The sequence below is a fragment of the Ranitomeya imitator genome, chromosome 10 (assembly GCF_032444005.1).
Source record: "Ranitomeya imitator isolate aRanImi1 chromosome 10, aRanImi1.pri, whole genome shotgun sequence".
NCBI classification, from domain to species: domain Eukaryota; kingdom Metazoa; phylum Chordata; class Amphibia; order Anura; family Dendrobatidae; genus Ranitomeya; species Ranitomeya imitator.
Genome location: NC_091291.1, coordinates 92,822,066 through 92,837,652, shown reverse-complemented (window position 1 = coordinate 92,837,652; position 15,587 = coordinate 92,822,066). Strand labels below are relative to the sequence as shown.

At 34.0% G+C, this 15,587-nt stretch overlaps 13 non-coding genes across 13 annotated transcripts; all 13 read right to left on the bottom strand.

Annotated features, from left to right (window-relative positions):
* Positions 1-1,168: 1,168 nt before the first annotated feature.
* Positions 1,169-1,241, bottom strand: TRNAF-GAA (transfer RNA phenylalanine (anticodon GAA)). The gene has a single exon. It is a non-coding gene; the product is annotated as a tRNA-Phe (tRNA).
* Positions 1,242-3,589: 2,348 nt separating this feature from the next.
* TRNAL-CAG (transfer RNA leucine (anticodon CAG)) lies at positions 3,590-3,672 on the bottom strand. The gene has a single exon. It is a non-coding gene; the product is annotated as a tRNA-Leu (tRNA).
* Positions 3,673-4,967: 1,295 nt separating this feature from the next.
* TRNAF-GAA (transfer RNA phenylalanine (anticodon GAA)) lies at positions 4,968-5,040 on the bottom strand. Its single transcript has one exon. It is a non-coding gene; the product is annotated as a tRNA-Phe (tRNA).
* A 900-nt stretch (positions 5,041-5,940) lies between these two features.
* On the bottom strand, positions 5,941-6,023 carry TRNAL-CAA (transfer RNA leucine (anticodon CAA)). Its single transcript has one exon. It is a non-coding gene; the product is annotated as a tRNA-Leu (tRNA).
* Positions 6,024-7,073: 1,050 nt separating this feature from the next.
* Positions 7,074-7,146, bottom strand: TRNAF-GAA (transfer RNA phenylalanine (anticodon GAA)). Its single transcript has one exon. It is a non-coding gene; the product is annotated as a tRNA-Phe (tRNA).
* Positions 7,147-8,046: 900 nt separating this feature from the next.
* TRNAL-CAA (transfer RNA leucine (anticodon CAA)) lies at positions 8,047-8,129 on the bottom strand. Its single transcript has one exon. It is a non-coding gene; the product is annotated as a tRNA-Leu (tRNA).
* A 1,050-nt stretch (positions 8,130-9,179) lies between these two features.
* Positions 9,180-9,252, bottom strand: TRNAF-GAA (transfer RNA phenylalanine (anticodon GAA)). The gene has a single exon. It is a non-coding gene; the product is annotated as a tRNA-Phe (tRNA).
* A 900-nt stretch (positions 9,253-10,152) lies between these two features.
* Positions 10,153-10,235, bottom strand: TRNAL-CAA (transfer RNA leucine (anticodon CAA)). The gene has a single exon. It is a non-coding gene; the product is annotated as a tRNA-Leu (tRNA).
* Positions 10,236-11,285: 1,050 nt separating this feature from the next.
* On the bottom strand, positions 11,286-11,358 carry TRNAF-GAA (transfer RNA phenylalanine (anticodon GAA)). The gene has a single exon. It is a non-coding gene; the product is annotated as a tRNA-Phe (tRNA).
* A 900-nt stretch (positions 11,359-12,258) lies between these two features.
* Positions 12,259-12,341, bottom strand: TRNAL-CAA (transfer RNA leucine (anticodon CAA)). Its single transcript has one exon. It is a non-coding gene; the product is annotated as a tRNA-Leu (tRNA).
* Positions 12,342-13,390: 1,049 nt separating this feature from the next.
* Positions 13,391-13,463, bottom strand: TRNAF-GAA (transfer RNA phenylalanine (anticodon GAA)). Its single transcript has one exon. It is a non-coding gene; the product is annotated as a tRNA-Phe (tRNA).
* A 900-nt stretch (positions 13,464-14,363) lies between these two features.
* Positions 14,364-14,446, bottom strand: TRNAL-CAA (transfer RNA leucine (anticodon CAA)). The gene has a single exon. It is a non-coding gene; the product is annotated as a tRNA-Leu (tRNA).
* A 1,051-nt stretch (positions 14,447-15,497) lies between these two features.
* Positions 15,498-15,570, bottom strand: TRNAF-GAA (transfer RNA phenylalanine (anticodon GAA)). Its single transcript has one exon. It is a non-coding gene; the product is annotated as a tRNA-Phe (tRNA).
* Positions 15,571-15,587: the final 17 nt, after the last annotated feature.

Below are 15,587 nucleotides of genomic sequence, written 5' to 3'. Positions count from 1 at the left end.
ACTCCTGCCATTTTGTTGTACATGTTTAATAACTTTCATTAACAGCTAACATATGCACATAAAACCTATTTCACAATCCTAGAGTTCTGTTTATAGATGACAATTTCAGATTCACCCCAAAAACTCCCAGGTAGTCATAACTTTGGGATCAGGTTTTTTAAGGCCCATTGCTAAGTTTGGTTTGAGCCCCATCTAATCAATCAATAATTAATATTACAGTTTTTATTTCTATACATTTGTTTAAACTATTAGTTATCAAGCCTATTTTGAGCTAAAAGGCCAAGCCCCATTTGTTAAAAAATATGACATGTATCACTTTATGCAGTAATAACTCTGGAATGCTTCTACATATCCCCGTAATTCTGAAAGTGTTTTTTTGTGACACATTGTACTTTAGATTAACTGTAAATTTAGGTCAATAAACTTTTAGTTTTTTTCTGTGAAAATATCTAAAGTTTGCTTAAAATTTTGAAATATTAGTCATTTTTGTTCTTTGACTGCTTATACCCTTAAACCAACTTGTCGCAACACACAAAAACATTAATAAATAGCATTTTTCATGTGTGTACTTTTTGTCAGCATTAATTTTCAAATCTCCTTTTATTTTGTTAGGATGTTAGAAATGTTAGATTTCTCACAAAATGCGGTGATGCATCATATTTCTTCAGAAACTACCTTTTGGCCACACAGCAGGGTTTTGAAAATAAGAGCACTATTCGGGTTTTGGAATGCAGATTTTGCAAGAATAGTTTGCGGTAAAATTTTCAGAGTACCAAACGTACCAAAACAGCAGAAACCCCCCCCCAAAGTGACCCCATTTTAGAAATTACTTCTCACAATGAATTCATATACACCACAGCATTTCATAGTCAAACATACATGGCTGAAATCATTCAGCTAGTGTCTGATACATGATGCCTGTATCAGCTATCCGGTTCCCATTAAATCCTCTTACAGCTTAGTGAAATGGAAATAAACAAAATAGAGGAAAAATTAAAAAAAAAAATAATTTGCTCAAAAGGAAAAGCTCCCATTTCTCATCTTTTCAACATTTTATTTTCTGTAGATAGTTAAGATTTTTAGGCCTTTTTTCATTTACTTTAAGTCATCAGCCCATGTGCTTTGTTCATTTTCTCCTTAAAATGTAAACAGTGAAGAAAAAGTATGTTGCCGATACCCGAGATCGAACCAGGGACCTTTAGATTTTCAGTCTAACGCTCTCCCAACTGAGCTATTTCGGCCAAACACAAACAACTTTAGGAGTGTTTGACACTCGGCAAATGTCAAGCAAAACCCCTGAAAATGTATATTTTTATTTTTGCTTTGACTAGTTTTTGCAGCATGATTTCTATTTGAAACTCTTGCCATTTTGTTGTACATGTTTAATAACTTTCATTAACTCTTTGTGAATGAGTAGAAAAAAAATGCAATTTTGACAGATTTTTTTACATTTCCAATTTGACTCTATTCATCACGTTCATTCTGTGTTTATGAGACAGGTGATGGTTGCACATAAAACACAATGTGCATGCATAATGTTACATCAAGTTTTATTTGATATTAGATGCAAATAATTGGAGCAAAAAAGGAGACAAAAATTTAGAGAAAATATTTTAATGATTGTTAACTTTCAATGTGAAAACGTTTGTCCCACAATGTGCTGAAACTTAGATGTCAGTATCGCATGCGCATTTCAGACTTTTTAATCTATGATTACCTACTTTTTCAGCTTTTGTTTATTAAGTACTGTTATGGTCTATTGAGGAATGAGGTAAACAAATATGAAATTAGACTTACCTGCAATTCAGTTTATAGAAATCTCCCAGAACAGCCCCATAGGATGTGGAATCTCCGACCTAATAGGGAAAGAGAACACAAAGAGGTGAAATAATCCTCCCCATTCACCGCCCATAGTATTTTTATGGTGCCAAGACAGCTAACATATGCACATAAAACATATTTCACAATCCTAGAGTTCCGTTTATAGATGACAATTTCAGATTCACCCCAAAAACTCCCAGGTAGTCATAACTTTGGGATCAGGTTTTTTAAGGCCCATTGCTAAGTTTGGTTTGAGCCCCATCTAATCAATAACTGAAGGGAATCTGTATAGTTTCATTAAACGAAAAATTGATGTCAGAAGTGGGATTTGAACCCACGCCTCCAAGAGAGACCGCTACCTGAACGCAGCGCCTTAGACCGCTCAGCCATCCTAACTTTTAGTGGATTTTGTACCTTAACTCTTTCCAAATTAGTCAGCAGAAATATGACCATCAATTGTCATTGAAAATTATTTTAAAATAATTAATATTACAGTTTTTATTTCTATACATTTGTTTAAACTATTAGTTATCAAGCCTATTTTGAGCTAAAAGGCCAAGCCCCATTTGTTAAAAAATATGACATGTATCACTTTATGCAGTAATAACTCTGGAATGCTTCTACATATCCCCGTAATTCTGAAAGTGTTTTTTTGTGACACATTGTACTTTACATTAACTGTAAATTTAGGTCAATAAACTTTTAGTTTTTTCTGTGAAAATATCTAAAGTTTGCTTAAAATTTTGAAATATTAGTCATTTTTGTTCTTTGTCTGCTTATACCCTTAAACCAACTTGTCGCAACACACAAAAACATTAATAAATAGCATTTTTCATGTGTGTACTTTTTGTCAGCATTAATTTTCAAACCTCCTTTTATTTTGTTAGGATGTTAGAAATGTTAGATTTCTCACAAAATGCGGTGATGCATCATATTTCTTCAGAAACTACCATTTGGCCACACAGCAGGGCTTTGAAAATAAGAGCACTATTCGGGTTTTGGAATGCAGATTTTGCAAGAATAGTTTGCGGTAAAATTTTCAGAGTACCAAACGTACCAAAACAGCAGAAACCCCCCCCAAAGTAACCCCATTTTAGAAATTACTTCTCACAATAAATTCATATACACCACAGCATTTCATAGTCAAACATACATGGCTGAAATCATTCAGCTAGTGTCTGATACATGATGCCTGTATTAGCTATCCGGTTCCCATTAAATCCTCTTACAGCTTAGTGAAATGGAAATAAACAAAATAGAGGAAAAATGTGAAAACGTTTGTCCCAAAATTTGCTGAAACTTAGATGTCAGTATTGCATGCGCATTTCAGACTTTTTAATCTATGATTACCTACTTTTTCAGCTTTTGTTTATTAAGTAATGTTATGGTCTATTGAGGAATGAGGTAAACAAATATGAAATTAGACTTACCTGCAATTCAGTTTATAGAAATCTCCCAGAACAGCCCCATAGGATGTGGAATCTCCGACCTAATAGGGAAAGAGAACACAAAGAGGTGAAATAATCCTCCCCATTCACCGCCCATAGTATTTTTATGGTGCCAAGACAGCTAACATATGCACATATAAACCTATTTCACAATCATAGAGTTCCGTTTATAGATGACAATTTCAGATTCACCCCAAAAACTCCCAGGTAGTCATAACTTTGGGATCAGGTTTTTTAAGGCCCATTGCTAAGTTTGGTTTGAGCCCCATCTAATCAATAACTGAAGGGAATCTGTATAGTTTCATGAAACGAAAAGGTGATGTCAGAAGTGGGATTTGAACCCACGCCTCCAAGAGAGACTGCGACCTGAACGCAGCGCCTTAGACCGCTCGGCCATCCTGACTTCTTGTGGATTTTGTACCTTTAACTTTAGGAGTGTTTGACACGGCAAATGTGAAGCGAAACCCCTGAAAATGTATATTTTTATTTTTGCTTTGACTAGTTTTTGCAGCATGATTTCTATTTGAAACTCCTGCCATTTTGTTGTACATGTTTAATAACTTTCATTAACAGCTAACATATGCACATAAAACCTATTTCACAATCCTAGAGTTCTGTTTATAGATGACAATTTCAGATTCACCCCCAAAACTCCCAGGTAGTCATAACTTTGGGATCAGGTTTTTTAAGGCCTATTGCTAAGTTTGGTTTGAGCCCCATCTAATCAATCAATAATTAATATTACAGTTTTTATTTCTTTACATTTGTTTAAACTATTAGTTATCAAGCCTATTTTGAGCTAAAAGGCCAAGCCCCATTTGTTAAAAAATATGACATGTATCACTTTATGCAGTAATAACTCTGGAATGCTTCTACATATCCCCGTAATTCTGAAAGTGTTTTTTGTGACACATTGTACTTTAGATTAACTGTAAATTTAGGTCAATAAACTTTTAGTTTTTTTCTGTGAAAATATCTAAAGTTTGCTTAAAATTTTGAAATATTAGTCATTTTTGTTCTTTGTCTGCTTATACCCTTAAACCAACTTGTCGCAACACACAAAAACATTAATAAATAGCATTTTTCATGTGTGTACATTTTGTCAGCATTAATTTTCAAACCTCCTTTTATTTTGTTAGGATGTTAGAAATGTTAGATTTCTCACAAAATGCGGTGATACATCATATTTCTTCAGAAACTACCATTTGGCCACACAGCAGGGCTTTTAAAATAAGAGCACTATTCGGGTTTTGGAATGCAGATTTTTCAAGAATAGTTTGCGGTAAAATTTTCAGAGTACCAAACGTACCAAAACAGCAGAAACCCCCCCCCCCAAAGTGACCCCATTTTAGAAATTACTTCTCACAATAAATTCATATACACCACAGCATTTCATAGTCAAACATACATGGCTGAAATCATTCAGCTAGTGTCTGATACATGATGCCTGTATCAGCTATCCGGTTCCCATTAAATCCTCTTACAGCTTAGTGAAATGGAAATAAACAAAATAGAGGAAAAATTAAAAAAAAATAATAATTTGCTCAAAAGGAAAAGCTCCCATTTCTTATCTTTTCAACATTTTATTTTCTGTAGATAGTTAAGATTTTTAGGCCTTTTTTCATTTTCTTTAAGTCATCAGCCCATGTGCTTTGTTCATTTTCTCCTTAAAATGTAAACAGTGAAGAAAAATTTTGTTGCCGAAACCCGGGATCGAACCAGGGACCTTTAGATCTTCAGTCTAACGCTCTCCCAACTGAGCTATTTCGGCCAAACACAAACAACTTTAGGAGTGTTTGACACTCGGCAAATGTCAAGCGAAACCCCTGAAAATGTATATTTTTATTTTTGCTTTGACTAGTTTTTGCAGCATGATTTCTATTTGAAACTCCTGCCATTTTGTTGTACATGTTTAATAACTTTCATTAACTCTTTGTGAATGAGTAGAAAAAAAATGCAATTTTGACAGATTTTTTTACATTTCCAATTTGACTCTATTCATCACGTTCATTCTAACCCTGTGTTTATGAGACAGGTGATGGTTGCACATAGAACACAATGTGCATGCATAATGTTACATCAAGTTTTATTTGATATTAGATGCAAATAATTGGAGCAAAAAAGGAGACAAAAATTTAGAGAAAATATTTTAATGATTGTTAACTTTCAATCTTGAAAACGTTTGTCCCAAAATGTGCTGAAACTTAGATGTCAGTATCGCATGCGCATTTCAGACTTTTTATTCTATGATTACCTACTTTTTCATCTTTTGTTTATTAAGTACTGTTATGGTCTATTGAGGAATGAGGTAAACAAATATGAAATTAGACTTACCTGCAATTCAGTTTATAGAAATCTCCCAGAACAGCCCCATAGGATGTGGAATCTCCGACCTAATAGGGAAAGAGAACACAAAGAGGTGAAATAATCCTCCCCATTCACCGCCCACAGTATTTTTATGGTGCCAAGACAGCTAACATATGCACATAAAACCTATTTCAAAATCCTAGAGTTCCGTTTATAGATGACAATTTCAGATTCACCCCAAAAACTCCCAGGTAGTCATAACTTTGGGATCAGGTTTTTTAAGGATCATTGCTAAGTTTGGTTTGATCCCCATCTAATCAATAACTGAAGGGAATCTGTATAGTTTCATGAAACGAAAAGGTGATGTCAGAAGTGGGATTTGAACCCACGCCTCCAAGAGAGACTGCGACTTGAACGCAGCGCCTTAGACCGCTCGGCCATCCTGAATTCTTGTGGATTTTGTACCTTAACTCTTTCCAAATTAGTCAGCAGAAATATGACCATCAATTGTCATTGAAAATTATTTTAAAATAATTAATATTACAGTTTTTATTTCTATACATTTGTTTAAACTATTAGTTATCAAGCCTATTTTGAGCTAAAAGGCCAAGCCCCATTTGTTAAAAAATATGACATGTATCACTTTATGCAGTAATAACTCTGGAATGCTTCTACATATCCCCGTAATTCTGAAAGTGTTTTTTGTGACACATTGTACTTTCCATTAACTGTAAATTTAGGTCAATAAACTTTAAGTTTTTTTCTGTGAAAATATCTAAAGTTTGCTTAAAATTTTGAAATATTAGTCATTTTTATTCTTTGACTGCTTATACCCTTAAACCAACTTGTCGCAACACACAAAAACATTAATAAATAGCATTTTTCATGTGTCTACTTTTTGTCAGCATTAATTTTCAAACCTCCTTTTATTTTGTTAGGATGTTAGAAATGTTAGATTTCTCACAAAATGCGGTGATGCATCATATTTCTTCAGAAACTACCATTTGGCCACACAGCAGGGCTTTGAAAATAAGAGCACTATTCGGGTTTTGGAATGCAGATTTTGCAAGAATAGTTTGCGGTAAAATTTTCAGAGTACCAAACGTACGAAAACAGCAGAAACTTCCCCCCCCAAAGTGACCCCATTTTAGAAATTACTTCTCACAATGAATTCATATACACCACAGCATTTCATAGTCAAACATACATGGCTGAAATCATTCAGCTAGTGTCTGATACATGATGCCTGTATCAGCTATCCGGTTCCCACTAAATCCTCTTACAGCTTAGTGAAATGGAAATAAACAAAATAGAGGAAAAATTAAAAAAAAATAATAATTTGCTCAAAAGGAAAAGCTCCCATTTCTTATCTTTTCAACATTTTATTTTCTGTAGATAGTTAAGATTTTTAGGCCTTTTTTCATTTTCTTTAAGTCATCAGCCCATGTGCTTTGTTCATTTTCTCCTTAAAATGTAAACAGTGAAGAAAAATTTTGTTGCCGAAACCCGGGATCGAACCAGGGACCTTTAGATCTTCAGTCTAACGCTCTCCCAACTGAGCTATTTCGGCCAAACACAAACAACTTTAGGAGTGTTTGACACTCGGCAAATGTCAAGCGAAACCCCTGAAAATGTATATTTTTATTTTTGCTTTGACTAGTTTTTGCAGCATGATTTCTATTTGAAACTCCTGCCATTTTGTTGTACATGTTTAATAACTTTCATTAACTCTTTGTGAATGAGTAGAAAAAAAATGCAATTTTGACAGATTTTTTTACATTTCCAATTTGACTCTATTCATCACGTTCATTCTAACCCTGTGTTTATGAGACAGGTGATGGTTGCACATAGAACACAATGTGCATGCATAATGTTACATCAAGTTTTATTTGATATTAGATGCAAATAATTGGAGCAAAAAAGGAGACAAAAATTTAGAGAAAATATTTTAATGATTGTTAACTTTCAATCTTGAAAACGTTTGTCCCAAAATGTGCTGAAACTTAGATGTCAGTATCGCATGCGCATTTCAGACTTTTTATTCTATGATTACCTACTTTTTCAGCTTTTGTTTATTAAGTACTGTTATGGTCTATTGAGGAATGAGGTAAACAAATATGAAATTAGACTTACCTGCAATTCAGTTTATATAAATCTCCCAGAACAGCCCCATAGGATGTGGAATCTCCGACCTAATAGGGAAAGAGAACACAAAGAGGTGAAATAATCCTCCCCATTCACCGCCCATAGTATTTTTATGGTGCCAAGACAGCTAACATATGCACATAAAACCTATTTCAAAATCCTAGAGTTCCGTTTATAGATGACAATTTCAGATTCACCCCAAAAACTCCCAGGTAGTCATAACCTTGGGATCAGGTTTTTTAAGGATCATTGCTAAGTTTGGTTTGATCCCCATCTAATCAATAACTGAAGGGAATCTGTATAGTTTCATGAAACGAAAAGGTGATGTCAGAAGTGGGATTTGAACCCACGCCTCCAAGAGAGACTGCGACTTGAACGCAGCGCCTTAGACCGCTCGGCCATCCTGAATTCTTGTGGATTTTGTACCTTAACTCTTTCCAAATTAGTCAGCAGAAATATGACCATCAATTGTCATTGAAAATTATTTTAAAATAATTAATATTACAGTTTTTATTTCTATACATTTGTTTAAACTATTAGTTATCAAGCCTATTTTGAGCTAAAAGGCCAAGCCCCATTTGTTAAAAAATATGACATGTATCACTTTATGCAGTAATAACTCTGGAATGCTTCTACATATCCCCGTAATTCTGAAAGTGTTTTTTGTGACACATTGTACTTTACATTAACTGTAAATTTAGGTCAATAAACTTTTAGTTTTTTTCTGTGAAAATATCTAAAGTTTGCTTAAAATTTTGAAATATTAGTCATTTTTATTCTTTGATTGCTTATACCCTTAAACCAACTTGTCGCAACACACAAAAACATTAATAAATAGCATTTTTCATGTGTGTACTTTTTGTCAGCATTAATTTTCAAACCTCCTTTTATTTTGTTAGGATGTTAGAAATGTTAGATTTCTCACAAAATGCGGTGATGCATCATATTTCTTCAGAAACTACCATTTGGCCACACAGCAAGGCTTTGAAAATAAGAGCACTATTCGGGTTTTGGAATGCAGATTTTGCAAGAATAGTTTGCGGTAAAATTTTCAGAGTACCAAACGTACCAAAACAACAGAAACCCCCCCCCCCAAAGTGACCCCATTTTAGAAATTACTTCTCACAATGAATTCATATACACCACAGCATTTCATAGTCAAACATACATGGCTGAAATCATTCAGCTAGTGTCTGATACATGATGCCTGTATCAGCTATCCGGTTCCCACTAAATCCTCTTACAGCTTAGTGAAATGGAAATAAACAAAATAGAGGAAAAATTAAAAAAAAATAATAATTTGCTCAAAAGGAAAAGCTCCCATTTCTTATCTTTTCAACATTTTATTTTCTGTAGATAGTTAAGATTTTTAGGTCTTTTTTCATTTTCTTTAAGTCATCAGCCCATGTGCTTTGTTCATTTTCTCCTTAAAATGTAAACAGTGAAGAAAAATTTTGTTGCCGAAACCCGGGATCGAACCAGGGACCTTTAGATCTTCAGTCTAACGCTCTCCCAACTGAGCTATTTCGGCCAAACACAAACAACTTTAGGAGTGTTTGACACTCGGCAAATGTCAAGCGAAACCCCAGAAAATGTATATTTTTATTTTTGCTTTGACTAGTTTTTGCAGCATGATTTCTATTTGAAACTCCTGCCATTTTGTTGTACATGTTTAATAACTTTCATTAACTCTTTGTGAATGAGTAGAAAAAAAATGCAATTTTGACAGATTTTTTTACATTTCCAATTTGACTCTATTCATCACGTTCATTCTAACCCTGTGTTTATGAGACAGGTGATGGTTGCACATAGAACACAATGTGCATGCATAATGTTACATCAAGTTTTATTTGATATTAGATGCAAATAATTGGAGCAAAAAAGGAGACAAAAATTTAGAGAAAATATTTTAATGATTGTTAACTTTCAATCTTGAAAACGTTTGTCCCAAAATGTGCTGAAACTTAGATGTCAGTATCGCATGCGCATTTCAGACTTTTTATTCTATGATTGCCTACTTTTTCAGCTTTTGTTTATTAAGTACTGTTATGGTCTATTGAGGAATGAGGTAAACAAATATGAAATTAGACTTATCTGCAATTCAGTTTATAGAAATCTCCCAGAACAGCCCCATAGGATGTGGAATCTCCGACCTAATAGGGAAAGAGAACACAAAGAGGTGAAATAATCCTCCCCATTCACCGCCCATAGTATTTTTATGGTGCCAAGACAGCTAACATATGCACATAAAACCTATTTCAAAATCCTAGAGTTCCGTTTATAGATGACAATTTCAGATTCACCCCAAAAACTCCCAGGTAGTCATAACTTTGGGATCAGGTTTTTTAAGGATCATTGCTAAGTTTGGTTTGATCCCCATCTAATCAATAACTGAAGGGAATCTGTATAGTTTCATGAAACGAAAAGGTGATGTCAGAAGTGGGATTTGAACCCACGCCTCCAAGAGAGACTGCGACTTGAACGCAGCGCCTTAGACCGCTCGGCCATCCTGAATTCTTGTGGATTTTGTACCTTAACTCTTTCCAAATTAGTCAGCAGAAATATGACCATCAATTGTCATTGAAAATTATTTTAAAATAATTAATATTACAGTTTTTATTTCTATACATTTGTTTAAACTATTAGTTATCAAGCCTATTTTGAGCTAAAAGGCCAAGCCCCATTTGTTAAAAAATATGACATGTATCACTTTATGCAGTAATAACTCTGGAATGCTTCTACATATCCCCGTAATTCTGAAAGTGTTTTTTGTGACACATTGTACTTTACATTAACTGTAAATTTAGGTCAATAAACTTTTAGTTTTTTTCTGTGAAAATATCTAAAGTTTGCTTAAAATTTTGAAATATTAGTCATTTTTATTCTTTGACTGCTTATACCCTTAAACCAACTTGTCGCAACACACAAAAACATTAATAAATAGCATTTTTCATGTGTGTACTTTTTGTCAGCATTAATTTTCAAACCTCCTTTTATTTTGTTAGGATGTTAGAAATGTTAGATTTCTCACAAAATGCGGTGATGCATCATATTTCTTCAGAAACTACCATTTGGCCACACAGCAGGGCTTTGAAAATAAGAGCACTATTCGGGTTTTGGAATGCAGATTTTGCAAGAATAGTTTGCGGTAAAATTTTCAGAGCACCAAACGTACCAAAACAGCAGAAACCCCCCCCCCCAAAGTGACCCCATTTTAGAAATTACTTCTCACAATGAATTCATATACACCACAGCATTTCATAGTCAAACATACATGGCTGAAATCATTCAGCTAGCGTCTGATACATGATGCCTGTATCAGCTATCCGGTTCCCACTAAATCCTCTTACAGCTTAGTGAAATGGAAATAAACAAAATAGAGGAAAAATTAAAAAAAAAAAATAATTTGCTCAAAAGGAAAAGCTCCCATTTCTTATCTTTTCAACATTTTATTTTCTGTAGATAGTTAAGATTTTTAGGCCTTTTTTCATTTTCTTTAAGTCATCAGCCCATGTGCTTTGTTCATTTTCTCCTTAAAATGTAAACAGTGAAGAAAAATTTTGTTGCCGAAACCCGGGATCGAACCAGGGACCTTTAGATCTTCAGTCTAACGCTCTCCCAACTGAGCTATTTCGGCCAAACACAAACAACTTTAGGAGTGTTTGACACTCGGCAAATGTCAAGCGAAACCCCTGAAAATGTATATTTTTATTTTTGCTTTGACTAGTTTTTGCAGCATGATTTCTATTTGAAACTCCTGCCATTTTGTTGTACATGTTTAATAACTTTCATTAACTCTTTGTGAATGAGTAGAAAAAAAATGCAATTTTGACAGATTTTTTTACATTTCCAATTTGACTCTATTCATCACGTTCATTCTAACCCTGTGTTTATGAGACAGGTGATGGTTGCACATAGAACACAATGTGCATGCATAATGTTACATCAAGTTTTATTTGATATTAGATGCAAATAATTGGAGCAAAAAAGGAGACAAAAATTTAGAGAAAATATTTTAATGATTGTTAACTTTCAATCTTGAAAACGTTTGTCCCAAAATGTGCTGAAACTTAGATGTCAGTATCGCATGCGCATTTCAGACTTTTTATTCTATGATTACCTACTTTTTCAGCTTTTGTTTATTAAGTACTGTTATGGTCTATTGAGGAATGAGGTAAACAAATATGAAATTAGACTTACCTGCAATTCAGTTTATAGAAATCTCCCAGAACAGCCCCATAGGATGTGGAATCTCCGACCTAATAGGGAAAGAGAACACAAAGAGGTGAAATAATCCTCCCCATTCACCGCCCATAGTATTTTTATGGTGCCAAGACAGCTAACATATGCACATAAAACCTATTTCAAAATCCTAGAGTTCCGTTTATAGATGACAATTTCAGATTCACCCCAAAAACTCCCAGGTAGTCATAACCTTGGGATCAGGTTTTTTAAGGATCATTGCTAAGTTTGGTTTGATCCCCATCTAATCAATAACTGAAGGGAATCTGTATAGTTTCATGAAACGAAAAGGTGATGTCAGAAGTGGGATTTGAACCCACGCCTCCAAGAGAGACTGCGACTTGAACGCAGCGCCTTAGACCGCTCGGCCATCCTGAATTCTTGTGGATTTTGTACCTTAACTCTTTCCAAATTAGTCAGCAGAAATATGACCATCAATTGTCATTGAAAATTATTTTAAAATAATTAATATTACAGTTTTTATTTCTATACATTTGTTTAAACTATTAGTTATCAAGCCTATTTTGAGCTAAAAGGCCAAGCCCCATTTGTTAAAAAATATGACATGTATCACTTTATGCAGTAATAACTCTGGAATGCTTCTACATATCCCCGTAATTCTGAAAGTGTTTTTTGTGACACATTGTACTTTACATTAACTGTAAATTTAGGTCAATAAACTTTTAGTTTTTTTCTGTGAAAATATCTAAAGTTTGCTTAAAATTTTGAAATATTAGTCATTTTTATTCTTTGATTGCTTATACCCTTAAACCAACTTGTCGCAACACACAAAAACATTAATAAATAGCATTTTTCATGTGTGTACTTTTTGTCAGCATTAATTTTCAAACCTCCTTTTATTTTGTTAGGATGTTAGAAATGTTAGATTTCTCACAAAATGCGGTGATGCATCATATTTCTTCAGAAACTACCATTTGGCCACACAGCAAGGCTTTGAAAATAAGAGCACTATTCGGGTTTTGGAATGCAGATTTTGCAAGAATAGTTTGCGGTAAAATTTTCAGAGTACCAAACGTACCAAAACAACAGAAACCCCCCCCCCAAAGTGACCCCATTTTAGAAATTACTTCTCACAATGAATTCATATACACCACAGCATTTCATAGTCAAACATACATGGCTGAAATCATTCAGCTAGTGTCTGATACATGATGCCTGTATCAGCTATCCGGTTCCCACTAAATCCTCTTACAGCTTAGTGAAATGGAAATAAACAAAATAGAGGAAAAATTAAAAAAAAATAATAATTTGCTCAAAAGGAAAAGCTCCCATTTCTTATCTTTTCAACATTTTATTTTCTGTAGATAGTTAAGATTTTTAGGTCTTTTTTCATTTTCTTTAAGTCATCAGCCCATGTGCTTTGTTCATTTTCTCCTTAAAATGTAAACAGTGAAGAAAAATTTTGTTGCCGAAACCCGGGATCGAACCAGGGACCTTTAGATCTTCAGTCTAACGCTCTCCCAACTGAGCTATTTCGGCCAAACACAAACAACTTTAGGAGTGTTTGACACTCGGCAAATGTCAAGCGAAACCCCAGAAAATGTATATTTTTATTTTTGCTTTGACTAGTTTTTGCAGCATGATTTCTATTTGAAACTCCTGCCATTTTGTTGTACATGTTTAATAACTTTCATTAACTCTTTGTGAATGAGTAGAAAAAAAATGCAATTTTGACAGATTTTTTTACATTTCCAATTTGACTCTATTCATCACGTTCATTCTAACCCTGTGTTTATGAGACAGGTGATGGTTGCACATAGAACACAATGTGCATGCATAATGTTACATCAAGTTTTATTTGATATTAGATGCAAATAATTGGAGCAAAAAAGGAGACAAAAATTTAGAGAAAATATTTTAATGATTGTTAACTTTCAATCTTGAAAACGTTTGTCCCAAAATGTGCTGAAACTTAGATGTCAGTATCGCATGCGCATTTCAGACTTTTTATTCTATGATTACCTACTTTTTCAGCTTTTGTTTATTAAGTACTGTTATGGTCTATTGAGGAATGAGGTAAACAAATATGAAATTAGACTTATCTGCAATTCAGTTTATAGAAATCTCCCAGAACAGCCCCATAGGATGTGGAATCTCCGACCTAATAGGGAAAGAGAACACAAAGAGGTGAAATAATCCTCCCCATTCACCGCCCATAGTATTTTTATGGTGCCAAGACAGCTAACATATGCACATAAAACCTATTTCAAAATCCTAGAGTTCCGTTTATAGATGACAATTTCAGATTCACCCCAAAAACTCCCAGGTAGTCATAACTTTGGGATCAGGTTTTTTAAGGATCATTGCTAAGTTTGGTTTGATCCCCATCTAATCAATAACTGAAGGGAATCTGTATAGTTTCATGAAACGAAAAGGTGATGTCAGAAGTGGGATTTGAACCCACGCCTCCAAGAGAGACTGCGACTTGAACGCAGCGCCTTAGACCGCTCGGCCATCCTGAATTCTTGTGGATTTTGTACCTTAACTCTTTCCAAATTAGTCAGCAGAAATATGACCATCAATTGTCATTGAAAATTATTTTAAAATAATTAATATTACAGTTTTTATTTCTATACATTTGTTTAAACTATTAGTTATCAAGCCTATTTTGAGCTAAAAGGCCAAGCCCCATTTGTTAAAAAATATGACATGTATCACTTTATGCAGTAATAACTCTGGAATGCTTCTACATATCACCGTAATTCTGAAAGTGTTTTTTGTGACACATTGTACTTTACATTAACTGTAAATTTAGGTCAATAAACTTTTAGTTTTTTTCTGTGAAAATATCTAAAGTTTGCTTAAAATTTTGAAATATTAGTCATTTTTATTCTTTGACTGCTTATACCCTTAAACCAACTTGTCGCAACACACAAAAACATTAATAAATAGCATTTTTCATGTGTGTACTTTTTGTCAGCATTAATTTTCAAACCTCCTTTTATTTTGTTAGGATGTTAGAAATGTTAGATTTCTCACAAAATGCGGTGATGCATCATATTTCTTCAGAAACTACCATTTGGCCACACAGCAGGGCTTTGAAAATAAGAGCACTATTCGGGTTTTGGAATGCAGATTTTGCAAGAATAGTTTGCGGTAAAATTTTCAGAGCACCAAACGTACCAAAACAGCAGAAACCCCCCCCCCCCAAAGTGACCCCATTTTAGAAATTACTTCTCACAATGAATTCATATACACCACAGCATTTCATAGTCAAACATACATGGCTGAAATCATTCAGCTAGTGTCTGATACATGATGCCTGTATCAGCTATCCGGTTCCCACTAAATCCTCTTACAGCTTAGTGAAATGGAAATAAACAAAATAGAGGAAAAATTAAAAAAAAAAAATAATTTGCTCAAAAGGAAAAGCTCCCATTTCTTATCTTTTCAACATTTTATTTTCTGTAGATAGTTAAGATTTTTAGGCCTTTTTTCATTTTCTTTAAGTCATCAGCCCATGTGCTTTGTTCATTTTCTCCTTAAAATGTAAACAGTGAAGAAAAATTTTGTTGCCGAAACCCAGGATCGAACCAGGGACCTTTAGATCTTCAGTCTAACGCTCTCCCAACTGAGCTATTTCGGCCAAACACAAACAACTTT